Raw genomic sequence first — 14,732 nt, 5'->3', positions numbered from 1 at the left:
CCTCACAAGTAGCAATGGATGCACCCCTGTATTCAGCCTCTGTACTGGATAAAGCAACTGTAGGTTGCATCTTGCTACTCCAACTCACCACGGCACTTCCAAGTGTAAAAGCATAACCACTAGTAGACCTCCTATCATATGAGCTACCTGCCCAATCAGCATCTGTGTAGCCATGTATATCCAAGCCTTTACCACTCTCACATAGAAGACCATAATGTGCAGTGGTCTTTACATATCTCATAATGCGTCTCACTGCATCCAAATGAGGTTTTCTGGGGCTCTACATAAACTGGCTTACTAGCCCCAGAGCATAACTCAAATCTGGGCGTGTGATAGTCATGTAAATGAGACTACCAACCATCTTTCTGTACATAGATGGATCATCCAACTCCTCACCAAAATCAGCCCGCAACTTCACATTTTGCTCCAAAGGTGTACTCATAGGCTTACACCACCCTGTCATGCCATATTTTGCCAACATATCCAATGCATATTGGCGTTGCACTAACCATGTACCTGCATGGTCTTTGATCACTTCAATTCTAAGAAAGTATCTCAACTCACCAAGGTCTTTCATGTCAAATTGCCCACTCAATGCTTTCTTGACATCTGTACCATGATCACCTGTGATAATCAAGTCATCCACATAGATAACAAGTAAAACAATCCCATGATCTGTCTTCTTCACATAGAGTGAAGAATCTACGATAGAAACTTGAAATCCAAGAAAGATAAGATATCTGCTCATCTTATCACTCTAAGCACGAGGTGCTTGCTTCAAACCATATAATGTCTTTTTCAATCTGCATACATGAGTGGGATATCTTGGGTGTACATACCCTTCTGGCTGTGCCATATACACTTCCTCTTGTAGATCACCATTTAGAAATGCATTTTTGACATCAATTTGATGCATTTCCCAACCATTAGCTGCAGCCATAGCAATGACTACTCTCACTGTTCCCATCTTTACCACTGGACTGAATGTTTCATCATAGTCCAAACCTTGGGTTTGTGCATAACCCTTAGCTACCAATCTTGCTTTATGTCTTTCAATGGAACCATCAGACTTGCACTTCACTTTGTAAATCCATTTACAACCAATGACATTTTTGTCCTGTGGTAATGCAACCAAGTCCCATGTCCCAATGCATCTATCTCAACATCCATTGCTTTCTCCCATACATGCTTTCCAACAGCTTTTGTATAGCATGTAGATTCCACATGCTTCACTATAGATGTCATATATGCATAATGCATAGCAAAATCTCGATATGTCAACCTATCAACTAGATATCTGACTCTTTGGGATCTCCACAATGCATGCGGATCACTCTGAACACCTGTCACTCTAGCATGTGGTGGCATATATCTATCCTGCCTAGCACTAGGTGTGCGTAAAATAGGTATGCCAAGTTCCTCATCCAAACTCTCTGAACTGGATGACTCGTAACCTGTAATTCCAATTCCTTCAACCTTCTTCTTGCCTTTATCCACAGCACTACTCCCAGTGCTCACACTCTCATGCCTCAAACGTCCTGACCATGGACGTACAGTACTACTCTCAGCTTCTGCTCTGCTGGCCCAGACATAGAAGTAGAACTAGAACTTGCTTGTGGCAAGTTCACATGCACATCAGCATCAAGTGACTCAATGACACCCTCATCCTTTGCTTTGTACCAACTAGCAAGCTCATCAAACACCACATCTCGTGAGATGACCACTTGTCTAGTTTGTGGATTGTAACATTTGTATGTCTTTCAATCCTGTGCATATCCAACAAATACACATTTTTCTGCCTTAGGATCCAACTTCCTTCTTCTTTCATCAGGCACATGTACATAAGCTATGCATCCAAAAACTTTGAGGTGTCCAATGGCTGGCCTATAACCCGTAAGCCGCATCTCTGGCGTACTTCCATGAATGGCTGCTGTAGGTATTTTATTCAGTATATACACCACGGTAGCACAAGCTTCTGCCCAATAATAATCTGGCATGCTCTTTTCATTGAGCATTGCCCTGGCCACTTCACATATGACTCTATTCTTTCTTTCTCTCAGCCACACCATTTTGCTGAGGTGTATACCTGCAAGTCAATTGTCTTCTTATTCCATGCTTTCTCAAGAAATACTCAAAAGCATTTGAGGTGTTTGAGGTGTATTCACCACCTCCATCTGTCCTCAAACATTTAATCCAAGAGCCATATTGCTTTTCTGCAAAAGCTTTGAAATCCATGAACTTTTCCAATACGTCACTTTTCTCTCTGAGAAAGTATATCCATGTCATCCTGCTGAAATCATCTATGAATGTCACATAGTATAAACTGCCTTTGATAGATGGGTTTTGTGCAGGACCCCATACATCACTATGTACTATCTCAAGTGGCCTGCTACTCATGTTTCCTTCTCTAGGAAACCGCAACCTTGCCTGCTTTCCAAACTGACAGGCTTCACAAACATGCATATTCCCATCATACTTGAATCTAGGCAGCCCACTAACAATGCCTCTTGCCTGCATGTTCTTTAACCTTTGTATATTAACATGTCCAATCCTCTTATGCCACATATCAATGTCTTGTACCACATTTCTGCTTTTAGAGAACATGGCTGATTTTAACTCAGGAATTCCAGCATCCAGCTTAAACAACCTACCTTCTTTCTTGCCTTTAGCAATGACTCTACATCCATGTTTGAAATCCTCAACGAAGCAACCACGCTCGTTGAAACGAACCTGTAATCCCTGTTCCACCATTTGACCAACTGATGCCAAGCTTTTGTGATAGAAGGCACATACAATACATCTGACATAGACTTTGTTTGACCATTGTGCATAACCAATGGTACACTTCCAACATGTGTAATGGCATGCTTCCACATAGCCGGCTTTTCACATCCATAGGCTTTATATGCTCAAACAATTCACCATGACAAGTCATATGGTTTGATGCTCCAGAGTCCATGTACCAAGTATCATCATTCTCAGCATTTGTCATCATAGATCCAACAACATGTTACATGGCAAACAAGTGATTTGCAGTGCCATCATTACTGCTTGATGCATAATTTTCACCATGTTGTGCATAATGTCCACCATAATTTCCACCACATTGTGCTCTACCCCCTCTCAAATCATTCTGTTTGCGGAAACAATCATGTGCCATATGACCAAATTTCCCACAGTAATGGCATTCCACATCTTGCATAGATGTTTGTTGACCTTGCCAACGTCCTCTACCCCACGAGGATTACCTCTGCCTCTCTGAGGTGTATATCCACGACCACCTCTAGCACCATATGAAGGCTGAAAATTCTATTGTGATGACATGTCCTGCCATCCACGACCATTACGACCACGGCCACGTGATGCGAATCTCCCCCTGTCTCTAAAACCTCTTTGCGAGTAGAAAGCCTGATTTCTACCATTATCATCATGGCTAGTAGATGCATCCAGAAAGGAATCACCAAGTTTGATTTCCTCAACAAGTAAGAGCGAAACCAACTCATCAAAGTCTGGTAACCTGTACTTCAAACCGAGATGGATGTATCAAAAGATTTATATTCCTTGCCAAGACCAAGCAAGGTAATATCCACCAAATCATCATCAAGCATGGGGACATTTATTGTTGCCAATGCATCTGCAAACTTCTTTATTTCTTGCACATAATCATGGATGCTCCTTCTATTCCGCTTCACATTATGTATCTGTTGTCGCAATTGAGACTTGCGAGCACTCGTGTCTGTATCAAACAACTTCACCAATGTATCCCATGCATCCTTGGGATTCTCAGCATCATGTATGTGTATGAGCATAGCATCCGAAATACATATAGACAGATAATGCAACACTTTGAATGCTCTTTCTGACCATTGCTTAATCTACTGCTGTGTAGGTTGTCGGGGTAGCTCTGGCTTTGGCTCAGCACCTGTAATGAGATTCCAAAAACCTTTTCCCTTCAGAAAACTTTTGATCCTGTACTTCCATGCCTGGAAGTTCTTCCTATCTAGCTTTTCACCAACAATCTGTACTGGATTATCCGACATGTTTGCTCAATGTGCACCTTCCGCACAATTCCAAATCTGTAAACGAGCCTTCCTCAGCTCAACCACACTCCAATGAATGTTCCAGATACTCCAAAGTAGTCAACAATCTTCAAATTTGATGTAGAAAATCAACCTGTATGCATCCAAAATAAACTGGCTCACGCAGTCCGAGATACCCTGATTTGATGCACCTTCCAAGGCTCCAAATTGCAATGTAGTGGTGTAATCAAGTATGGGTAACTTGCATTGACACCTAAACAACCTCAATGTTGAGTATCAACACCATCCGACATGTGTATAGATCAATTTTGTAAAACCCCTTTCTCTGTTTTGTGAAAAACCAATAAAACCAGTAGTAATTTTGCTCTAATTTCTTCAATATTTATCCAAATTGAGCAACAAGGCATTCATTAGCTTAGCAATGATGTCCACTAACTCCATGTAAGAGAAATTTGTCCAATTGTATAAGACCAATGAGTAATTGTTCGATTAAAATCACTCTGTTTCTCTGCAACCAGTAGACAGGCTTTTTAATCAGCTCATTCCCAGCTCAATTAGGCATAATTGATCAAACTAACCATGTAGCCTTCTTCTCAAGTATGTGTATTAGCCAATTGCTAAGTCAATTGTGGAAGTAATCAAGCACCAAAGTGAAATTTGATCCTCCACTCAGTTCTGTTTCTGCTGTCTAGTCAGCACTGCCTGCTCCTAAGGGCTTTGGGAGTGATTAAAGTGTTAATTGATGATATGTTCAAGTGCCCAACACACCTAGGTATGTGTGCAACCAGTCAATGCTTTGATTTTTGCCAAAAACATGCTCCAAATGCATCAAATTTTGACCTCCTTTTCTCTGTTTTGTGAGAGCTCAAAAACATGCTCCAAATGCATCAAATTTTGACCTCCTTTTCTCTCTTTTGTGAGAGCTCAAAAACCAAAAATTTTCACTCATTCAAATGCATGTAGATTGCTCCAAAATCAGTTTAAGGCTTGCATAGGAGTTGCCAATATATTCCTCCTTGTCAGATACATGTGTCTGCCAGATTTACATGTATTTCCACCATACATCAGTGCTTCCAAGCTTTAATGGAAAGCTTTCAAAAACCAGAATTTCTCTTTGCTTTGAGTTGCCTTGAATTGCTTTGTTTTTGTCTGAATCACCTGCAATCCGCTCAAGGATGTTTAGAATACCTTACCCGGTAGGCCAAGCTCTCAGATCTTATAGAAATCGGTGTGCTCCAAGCTTCACAGCTTCTCTTCACAGCTTCTTCTCCCTCTTCTCTCACTCACTCATAAACCCTAATAGACAGCACAAGGCTCTGATACCATGTTGAAAAATAGGTAGAAGGAGAGGAGACACACACACAGGAGAAAACCCTAATGTATATTGCAAACCCTAACCATAGAGGGAAGCCATCTCCCTTCTCACACAATGCATAAAGCCATAATCCATAATACACACAACACACTATATGCTGTGTCCACACACATCTAACCCTAGCTAATGTCCACACACTATGACCAGCTGGACGCGGTCATTTATGTCTCACACATGATCCTACCTAACATGCCAGCACATAGCATAGCTGGCTCACACTGACATCGAGCTTGAATCTCAACACATAGAGCTAGTTAAGCTAGAAAGACTAGTTTTGGGCCCCCATTTGTAAGTGGGTGGCCAACCATTGTAAAAAGTGAGTTCATGTATATAAGACATTTTATGGAATATGAAAAGGGACAATCCTATTTGTCTCAATTGAGTTTTACCTTTTCTCTCTCTCACTCACTCTCTTGAGCTTATGGTAGTTTGCTTGCTTGTGATGCTTGCATGCTTATGATTGTTGGTGTATGTGAATAGGAATGGTGTTGCTCTCCCTTCTCTCCTTCTCTCTCTTCTCATTGCTCTCCACCTTGTCTGGTTCGCATACGATTGGCATGAGGTAGAGGTTGAGCTCTCCATAGCTCCTTCTCTCTTGCTACTACAACCTATCTAGCTTGGATCTCTCTTGGGGTGACACAAAGAGAGTGTAGAGTGAGACCCTAGTGGCCTCACATCGGGGAGTTAACCCTAATAGGGTTGGCCAAGTGCGTCACTGAATTCTACCCTTGCAACAAGCACTCTTTTCCTGTTTTCTCTTGTGTTTGTGAGGTAGCATGTTAAACCATTAACACATTCAAAGATGCAAATAAATCAACAAAGTATATAAAATCAAATTAAATGAGACTAATTTATACCATAAGATAAGAGAAAAATTTTGTATATTTATCAAGATATACACGGGTTTACATATCTTTCAAGAATTACATTTATGCAAAAGATGTAAAAATATAACTAAAGATCCTCGGCCAGAGGATCTCTCCAATGTCGCATGCATCGCACCAACTGCATGTCCTTTTCAGTGATAGTGACCCTCTTTCATGGCAACTACAAGTACAATGTCGCCAAAAACGTCCACTAGGTATGCCTCTACGGCCTCCTAGAGTGCCTCCATGGCCTGAGTTGTCCACTACGTAGGTAGTGGTCTCGTTGCTACACGTGAGCTCCATATGGAGTTGCAAATCCTACATTATCTCTCACACTGGAAGGATGCCTTTGACATGAGAAGGTGGACCGTCTTTTGGTATTTCCTTATCTCACAGGAGATCCACAGTGCCTAGCCTCCACTTGCGATGATGCGATATTGCTACAATTGTGGTTGGAGGGGGTTCCTCCACGTATCTCCTTTGGAGGCTAGACTCTCTTTGCAGTTTTCTTGGTGCAAGCCATGCTCTTTGGAGGTAAGAGAATTAAATAAAAGATGAGAAATGAGGTGAAATGAGGGTTATTTCCATACTTATAGATGAAAATTGTTTTCTTCAAGAATTGGCCTAATACATAAATTTTAAAAAAATAATTTTTGAAAATTCTTTCCCTGAGAAGAATGAGTTGAAACTTTATGTGTGCATGGATGTATCATACCACCTCCTTAAAAAAATATCATCCCCATCAAAGGCTTGTATGGCCCCTATCCAAAGGGTTGCGTGTGGAGGCTTGTTTTTTAAATAAGTAGGCCTCCACACATGAGCCTTTGGACACGGGCCCTACATGCCTCTTATGGTTCAAAAAGCAAGCCTCCATATGCGAGCCTTATGACAGGGGCTCTACAGGCCTCTAATGGGGCTGATATCTTATTAGGGCTATGTAAGTTGCATGATGTATGCACATAACGAATCTCAACCCATTCTGAACACTACACACCATGCATCAATTTTTTCTCCAAAAGAAATATTGTCATGTAAAATAGCACCTGCACTTGTACATGCATGCTCGTGTTATAAGCCACATGATCTATGCACACATAATAAATTTTAGCTCATTATGATCATTGTACACCATGTATAAGAATATACACTGACATTATGACAAAATATTAGAAATAAAAAAATTCAATAGTAATTCCAAATCTAGTACATCCCATCAAGTACAACTAGTTAAGTACGACTGATGAAAACACGAAATGATACACAAGCATTATCATAGCTCTTCAAGCCATGTCATGGTTAAGGTTGAATGCATCACTATTGTTATGAATCCTATGAACAAGATAGAGATTTGAGGACTTGAGTGTGATTCGCTGGGCATGGATGGCTAACAACTCGCCATCATGCATAAGATCCACCACATAAATTTTAGCCGCCTCTTGAAGAGCAAGCAACACTTGGGTTGACCATCGCTTCACATTACATGCTTGATCTCTTGAAAAGTACCTGTAGTGATTTCCCCTTTGTAGATCTTTCTCGCACCATCCTCAAGAAATATTCCTTGGGTATAATCAACTCAAGAAATATTCCTTGGGTATAATCAACTCAAGACTCTTCTAGAACCTCCTAATTTCACAAAGAGTGGCGGTGCCTAGTCTCCATCTTCTCTTCTTATGTGTAGCTGGAGCACGGGAGAAGCTTTCCCATTTGGAGGAGCCTGATCTTCATCACTATCGGTGTTAGTGCATGGTCTCCATCTTCTCTTCTTATGTGTTAGTGCCTCGTCTCCATCTTCTCTTCTTATGTGTAGCTGAAGCAATGGCAGCAGCTTTCCCATTTGGAGAAGATCGACCTTCATCACTATCAGTGTTAGTACATTCACTAGATTCGGATGAACGAACCAGTGCCTTGGTATGTGCCAGTATACGCACAAGCTAGAAGGAATGGAGAGAAATGAAAGAAGTTCCTTCATTTATAAATGATACTTACTATAAGTTATTGACACTTACTTTTACATTATATTAACTTTGAAAAGGTTATCCAAATCCAACTTTAGCAAACACCTATTTCTTTAAAACATTGGATTGATCTAGTACTCTCATAAACATAAAATGTTATTAGCATTTCTCAATTACAAATCTGAATCACTTCCATCACCACTTTGTGCTTGATGTTTCCACTTTCCACTGACTCTCTCTTGGGTTGTCAACCATTCTGTATGATGGTCTCTAGACGTGCTATTTTCATATCTTGCTTTCCTCTCACTTCATATATTTCCCAGCAAACTACTTCTATATCACTGGATTTGGACTTTATTAATTTGTATGTATACCTTATATCTATTCTCATATACCACCATTGGAGTAATTGCCTCATAGGATTGGAATCATTGATTCTACCTCCATGTGATGTTGATTTTTGGAGTCTACATCGAGCTTGCCAATGAGATCACTCCATACCTTATGTGGACCATATCATCAAACTTCCTTGTTCAACAAAGTATGGACCATGAGCCTCAAGTATGTGTTGCATTCAAAAACAGAGGAGCCACAATTAAACTCAAAATATTACATTCACATTTTAATTGTAACAACAAAATGGTGACCACTCGTACCATATAGTGTGTAATGCAATTTGAAGTCCATGCCTACTCCATTATTGAATTATGAACCTCTTTAAATGCATTAACATCATTGAAATGCATTAACATCATCGAAATTGAATGTCATATTTTATAAAAGTGATTCCAATTTATGGAGTGCAATTCACACATTTGCCTTTGCTATCCGCATCTTTCTCCCATTGCTCCGATCAAGGACAGCTATCTATAGTTTTTTCTCTGCATCGTACTTCTCTACTTGATTTACAAGAAACTTACCATCTTCATCTCACAGTTGGTGGAGATAAGAATTTCCTACCCTTCACTACCGCAAAACACGGTTTGCATGGAAAATTTCCACTCTTTCCTTACTTTTTCTTGTCCTTTTTTTATTCCCACTTGGCCTCAGTGTAATCCAACATCAGATAAGACTTGTTGTACCTTCTTGCATGTTACCATCAGCATCTGAAGTAGGTTGCATCTTATAGGCAAAACACACATACTCAAACACCAACTTCTCTGTTATCCTTACTATACAATGCAAGGTGCAAAAGTGGACCCATGTCAAGGGTATTTCTAAAATAGGATCCCACTTAGGATCTAATGGCACCAGCATTCCATTCCTTGTCACGTCTTGGAGCACCAGCATTCCATTCCATTCCTTGTCACGTCTTGGAGCACCACATTGTCCTATCCTTGCAATCTAGTGTTTCTTCCCATTCTTGCCTTTCTTTCTTAATTGCATGCAATATAAGCAAGGAAACTCACCTGATGCTGAATTTGAAGCACCAAACATACATTTTAATGTTTTCAAATTGCCAGCAAGATGCCATTCCACCTCATATTCACTAAATCCATCAACATGCAAAACTTCACCATTGTTTTTCCATCATACAATATCTGGTATCTCTATTAAGTCTTTAAAAAAAATCTTCAGTACTTCATGGTCCTCCTTTGGCATCTTAAATGTAGCAAGCCACCATATTTCGTTCTCTGATTGCACACTAAAATATTTTCGATGTTTTGAATTGATGTTGGGATCCAATTTCCTATTCATTAGTGTCAAGCTAACATATTTGAGCTTTTGGCCCTTAACTACACTCTCATCAAGCTTCAAAACAAATTGAAGCTTGCCTTTGCACTCCTCGATAGGCATGTTGTAGAACTTTACCATTGCTTCTTGTAGCTTACATACATCCAATATGAAGTTATTGTCTACATGCAATTTAAAGGGCACTTCCTTTGATCTAGACTTAAGCATCTTTGTGTTCCAAATTCATTGGCTCACCAATTATGTCTAAGACTTTTGCATTAAGATCTTTCTATACCTTCTTCACATGGAATGGTTTAGGAATGGGAACCACTCATCTCTTGTTAAGAATAGCCTTGAACCCTGCATCCAATTTCTTATAAGTCATATCATTGGATTTCGAGCTAATCCTCCCTACCTTGTCACATATGCCTTGAGCATCTGTAGCTATGAAGATATTGCTTACCTCCTTCAAGCATACTCTTGCAGCATCATCACCAATGGTTTTAAACTTGGAGTTTTCCAATGTAGACTTCACCATACCTTTTCTTAGGACCTTTGCAATTGTATCATCAACCTCTTCACTTGGGTTGGCAAACATATTCTTCATGTTTGCACATTGTGCATAGACCTGCCGATTCTATTGCCCACTCCCTTTGGTCAACTCATAAAGTGGTTTAAGTAACCTCATGTGCTCATGTGCTTCTTTGGTTTTCATTAAGGGTCTAGCAAAAGCAGTGTTTGCAAGAATTTATATCATCTTTTTGTTCTCGTTCTTCAAACCTTGCATTTTTCCATGCAGTTTTGAGGCAATTCTGCATTGTCTACCTCGACAATGTGCACCACATTTTCCATAACATGCATTGCATCTTGCAGATTCTGACACTCTCTCTCCTTTTCACTTAGTGATTTTGTGAGCTCCTTAATCCTTGCATCCATGCCCATCATGGTGTGCTTAACAAATGTATAAACACTATGAGTTTGCATTGCAAGCCTCCTAGTGTATCCCAATAACCCTGCATTACCTTCACACACATACTTAATGAAAGATGTAAGCCCACTAAATTGTGGTCTTTGGGTAATTGGATCGAGTGGATAAATAAACTTCTCAACCCAAAGATCGATATGTTTTTTCCTTGCATTTCTCTCTTGTTGCATTATCTCCGACTGCTTTTCACTTGTCGCCATTCTCTTGTATAGTGGTGCATACTCGGTCTCCAATTGTTGGAAGTGAATGTCTCTCTTCTTGTTTTGGCCTACATCCTAAAATCAGTATCATCATTAAACACATGTATTAATCAAAAATTAGCTTTTATACATTTGTACAACTCAAAAATTCAAAAATAGCACAACTTTAACCAAAAATAACATTGTTAAACACAACTTTAACCAGAAATAACTTCAATATAACCTAGAACTAAATCATAACTTTTAATCAACGATTATATTTCACACACTTGTTTCACCCAAATAAGACAGAAATAACATCATTAAATGTAACTATTGACTTCAATTTCACACGAGTAAATCACATTAATAATAATTAGATGGTCAGAATAGGAAAGAAAATATCATTAAACATAACTATTGACCCAAAATTAGCTTGTATACATTTGTATAACTCACGTTTTTACATCAAATAGAATATTATTATTTTAGCTTTGAGAATTTTGAGGACATGTGGTCCTACTTTGGACATGGAACACAATATTTGAGAATTTTGAGGACATATTTTCCTACTTTGGACATGGAACATTATTACAACAAAATAATAGATGAATCTCTTATAAAAACAATATAAAGAGATCTCCTTGAGTTTAAAAGAGAAGAGACAATGATAGTATTATAACATTTTTCACCACTTTTCCTTGATTCATGTGGAAGAGAGAGAAAGACCTTAAGGGAAAAAATGGAGAGTCCATATTTCTCCTAATGACCCCTTTTGAGGAGCATCAAAAGTAATTATGCTATAGGGTGGGGCTCGTTATCCCTAATAAGACCCCATATGCCCTTTGCAACAACAAGAACATAAAATTCCATAGGCAGTAATTCGACCCATCTAATGTATTCTCTTTGAAAAGAACACCAAACAAATCATTTATAGAGGTTTTAGCTATATGTGACTACTGTTGAACTTAAGAGGGAAAGATGTAAAAAGAAAGCGTAAACTGAAGTTAGAAAGTGTTGTTGAGAGCAATCGATAAACTGTAGGGAATTATCAGTCAAATCGTTGATTAGAGTCTCTAATCAGAGGATGGGGGCTTAGATCGGACGATCAAAGAAGATAAATTGCCGATCTGGACTATAGGAAGAATTATCGATTAGAGTCTCAGATCGCCAATTGGAGAAAGTGAAATCATGCAATTGTACAAACTTGAATCAAGCGATTGGATAAAGTGGAATTGAGCGATTGGACAAAGTGGAATCGGGTGATTGGAGAATGTGGAATCAGACGATTTGATCGAGCGAATCAAAATAGTGAAATCATCAATTAGAAAAAGCATAATCGTTGATTGTGAAAAGGTATAATCAAGCGATTAGAAAAAGTGGAACAGTTGATTGGAAAGTGGAATTAATGGTTAGAAAAGTGGAATCAACGATCGAAAAAAGTGGAATCACTAATTTGAAAAAGTGAGATCATGTGATTTAAGAAAGTGGAATTGGGCAATTGGAGAAATCAAGAATCGGGTGATATGACTTAAGAATTGGATGATTGGAGATCCAGCAATTGGATGATTGCAAACTTGTAAATGATTAGAGTATATGTCATTTGTAGCCAAGAGCGATTGCATAGTCAAGCAGTTACAAAAACACGAACAATTGTAGAATATTATTTGACACATTCTAGCACTACGTTAAGCATAGGTTTTGACAAATCTTGCTGACTTGGCATCCATCAATTAATCAATGGACTATAATGACAAAGTGTATGAAGACTATAAACTAAGTGAGACTTGCCAACAAAACAAAGAGTTCTTGAGCTCAAGTTGAGAACTTTGTTTTCATTGAGAACTCATGTGCAACCACCTAATGGAAACTAAAAGCCAAGTTATGTAAGCTTAAATAAATTGAAGTTCAAAAGAGAAAGCTAAGATATGGAAAGCTTGCTCCGATATCTCACACAATGTAGCTCAACTCATACACCACTGATAGCTCACACAATGTAGCTCAACTCATACACACACAATCCTCAAAGACAAGAACACAAACATGTAGTGTGAGAGAGATTGACAAGCTCAAAGGAGAGAGATGAAGCTCTCTACAAGTACCAAGAAGAAAATACAAATGAGTAACAGCAATAAATTGTGGATTAGATTGCTTATATACTAGCTAAACCTAAGGTACTCGTTCACACCTAGATGGCCATGGGAAAAAATTAAGTGGGATAAAATTTCCCATGGCATAAGTACATGGCATAAAATTTACCATGGCATAAGTACATGGCCTCATAGTACAATACTACCAGATATGTAACAAACAAAGGCATAAAGCAGCAGCTCACTACAAAATGGTAATGCAGAGAGCACAAGAATTATGCTATTGTGGAGATGGTAAGGAGTATGCTTAATGGGAGAAATCTACCTAAATCCCTTTTGGGATGAGGCAATTAACACGGTTGTGGCACATTCTTAATAGGAGTGCAACAAAGTCCATCAAAGGGATGACTCCATTACAGGCCTACTCAGGTAAGAAACCTTTAGTAGTACACTTGAAAGTTTTTGTGTGTGAATTTTATGTACATGTTCCATATGCTTAGAGGACCAAATTGGCACATTTTTAATAGGAATGAAATAAAGGCCATCAAAGGGATGAGTCCATTCAAGGCTTACTCGAGTAAGAAACCTTCAGGTACACACTTGAAAGTTTTTTGGGTGTGAATGTTATGTAGATATTTCAAATGCTCAGAGGAGGACCAAATTAAATATCAAAAGCTAGAAGTGCATCTTCTTGGGTTATAGCATCATGAAGTTGACTCTATGACCCTCAGACAAAGAAGATCATAGTGAGTTATGATGCAATATTCTAAGAACAATCACATTAGATGGAGGGGGAACTTCCTTCTTCATCATGGAACAAGAAAAATCACATGCAACACGAGGTTCCTTGCATTCTGATAGAGGGCATCTTGTACCATTCCTAATGGAGATAGATTTTGAAGATAAATAACAAGAGCATGATGTGCCACAAAATGATAAGCCATTCCCTAAGTGGTACATGCAACTTTTGGATGGAGAAGAACCTCCATCCCCACATTGAGGATGCATCTCAAGATGTTCATAGATCCAAAAAGGTTAGAGGAGTAAAATAAGGCTCATGAGAATCTTGTGTATCATGAAAAAGGTACTCAAGATTCAAAAGCCTACCACCTTTATTAAAGCACAAGGGGATCCAAAGTGAATGGCAATCAATCATGCAAGTAAACTATGACTCCATCCTGAAAAACCACACTTGGGACCGTATAGATTATTGTCCAAGATGCAAGGTGATTGGCACTAAGGACTTTATAGATCATCCTCCAAGACAAGGTAATTGGCACTTGGGATCTTATAGATTATCCTCCAAGATACAAGGTAATTAATAGTAAGTGGATTTACACAGTAAAATACAGATCTAATGATATTTTGGAAAAATACAAGGCATAGCTTATCCCCAAAGGTTTGCATAGGTTGAAGGTTTCACAGAGACTAAGTACAAGGCATAGCTTATCCCCAAAGGTTTGCATAGGTTGAAGGTTTCACAGAGATTGAGTACAAAGTTGCATGCTTTGTATCATGTGAGGCATTGTGTGGCTGAGGAGGATTCTATGAGTGGTGAAAAAGCAGCC

The sequence above is a fragment of the Cibotium barometz genome, chromosome 65 (assembly GCF_041138505.1).
Source record: "Cibotium barometz isolate CiBa-2024 chromosome 65, ASM4113850v1, whole genome shotgun sequence".
NCBI classification, from domain to species: Eukaryota; Viridiplantae; Streptophyta; class Polypodiopsida; order Cyatheales; family Cibotiaceae; genus Cibotium; species Cibotium barometz.
The sequence above is the reverse complement of the archived record's forward strand: the minus strand, read 5'-3'. Positions refer to the sequence as shown.